The following is a 2,630-nucleotide window of genomic DNA, read 5'->3' as shown; positions in this document are numbered from 1 at the left end:
GTTCCGTACGACGTGCCCTTGTCTCTACCCATGTTCCTCAGGCTTTACCTAATCTGCAGAGTGATGTTGTTGCATAGTAAGTTGTTCACGGACGCTTCGTCGCGGAGCATAGGTGCGCTCAATAGGATAAACTTTAACACGAGGTTCGTTTTAAAAACTTTAATGACTATCTGTCCGGGCACGGTACTACTTGTGTTCATGGTCTCTCTCTGGATCATAGCCAGCTGGACGTTAAGGCAGTGCGAAAGGTAATACCACATTAACAAAGTTTTATTACTAGAGAGCGGACAATGTGTGACTTTAACCCGAAGAATAGGTCAAATTTTGGTAGAGATGTGTACGCGTTCAAAAATGTATTGTGTATAAACTATGCAAAATATAATTATTATGTATAGCAAATATATCGTATTATCCTCGCGAAGATTTGTACCCTTTATTTAAAATCCATAAATCATGTGAACAGGTTAAATAACGAGAAAATAATTAAGTTAATTTAGTTCTAAAGAAATGAAATGACACTCGCGCCCATCTCTAGTCCATCCGTCGACATCGGTTGCGTTTATCGAATTCCTATTGGTCAGAATTCAAACTGCAGCCCTGTTATGAATGGAGCGTGAGTTGGACTATTCTATCATGTGCGTCGCCTGAGGCTATTCGTTACATTGACTCCTAATTTTCAGTTAAAAGAACGACACTATTTTTAACCGAACTTTATTTAATAAATATGTAGTATACCATTTCTGATTTTCTAAATATTTTATAACGCCTAAAAATATATGTACAGTGGAATTTTCGTGAATTATCACGTAAATTTCCGATGCATACCCGACACGCCACTGCGTCATGGGTAATGTATCTAGGTTTATGAATGACATATCTATGTTCAAGGTTAAAGTCACAAATTGTCCGCTCTCTGATACTTATCATTATTTGTATTACCGTGAATGATATTTAAATTGATATATTGTGTTCATAAGTTATGTTTTTATTTATAGTATATAATTATGGGAGATGTTATTTATGAGAAGTAATTTTGTATCATAAACTATCAAAACTATATAAGATCTTTTATTTAAATTTGAAAACCTACATTTTTTAAATTTTAATACCTACTTAATATATTTTACAAAATTAAATATTCAGAAAATTATTTTTACACTACACTGTGAAAATATATATAGCTTGGAAAAGTTAGAAAATTTAAACATGAGTAGAGAAAATATTTTAGAACATAATACTGACATGAAGTGGCCAGGAAAACATGTAAAAAAAATCTTAAACACCGTAACTAGAAGAAATTTTACTGTAGGTAAACTTTTAAATTTGCGCTCCTACTTAATTGTTAAATTAAATGTATAAGATAATACGCAAAAACTCAAAAACAAACATATTATTTTTAAAAACGTAACAAAAATATAAAAATAAGTAATTTAGTAGAATTAATTGTAAATAATTAAGTCTATATAAGCAAAAATTGTAATGTTCGACAAAAATATATCCGCAAATCGTCAGTCCGACAAAAAAAAAAGATGAACAAAATTTCGTAACAAATGTGCACATGTATTTATAACTTCTAATAAGGTATTTTCATGTATTAAGCAAAATTCCATATAAATATTTATTTTTCGTTTTATTCTTGTAATTGTAAATCTCTTATACTCAATTTAGCCAAATAAATATCGAGAAAAGAATTAAACGATTTCAAAAAAGTATGTATGGTGTAAAAAATTATGCACAAAAGTTTTGGGATATTCTTTTAGAAAAATAGGAAAATTTTTGTATGTGTGTGTACATTAAAAAATAAAACTTTTATGCATCCAAGAGAGTATCAAAGTAAACGCTAAAACCAAACAACCCATATGTGTTGATTCGACACGGGATTTATTTATTTAAATTATATTTTTGTCATGGGTCAAGAAAAATAACAAACGCGAATGAAGACAAAAGAGAAAAAAGGATTTTTATATCAAGTATAATATTTATTTAGAAATAGTGCATTATGCACTAAGATAGTATGTAAATTAATTACTTTAAACTGCCTGAAACAGTTTATAGTATTTTCTTTCCGATGGATCCTCAAATGCATAATATGTTTTATGTAGAGAAAATGTTATCCTTGCAAATTTTAACCTTTTAGCCGTTTAATTATCCTTCGCTTGAAGATTCGTTTTCATCAGTGTCATAATTTTTATCACAATCATCCTCATCACTTTGATCTGATTCTGAAATGAGATAATTAATAACTTGGTATTTATAAATATTCAATTTTTGGAGTAAAAAATTAAATTTTATCATCACGATTATTGATTTATTGATTTTTAAATAATTTGCGGACAATCGTCGGACACTTATATCACAATTTTGTACAGCAAATTTAAAAGTGGAAAAAATTAAAATTAGATAGGTACCTATGTGGAAATCGATTTATCATACCCCGTGAAAATTCCGATTTCCAGCTGTCGGACTGAAAAAAACGCGGCTTAAAATTCGTCGGACAACAGTACTTTTTGACAATTAATTAATTATTTACATTTAATTTTACTAAAAATTACCTATGTGGTAATTGATTTTCAATACCCTGTCATTTTGGCGTGTTTTGGCCGGTAGACACGTCAATGTCGGAAGAATTT

The sequence above is a fragment of the Anoplophora glabripennis genome, unplaced genomic scaffold (genome assembly GCF_000390285.2).
Source record: "Anoplophora glabripennis isolate ALB-LARVAE unplaced genomic scaffold, Agla_2.0 scaffold1934, whole genome shotgun sequence".
Classification (NCBI taxonomy): Eukaryota; Metazoa; Arthropoda; class Insecta; order Coleoptera; family Cerambycidae; genus Anoplophora; species Anoplophora glabripennis.
This window is presented reverse-complemented; position numbering follows the sequence as displayed.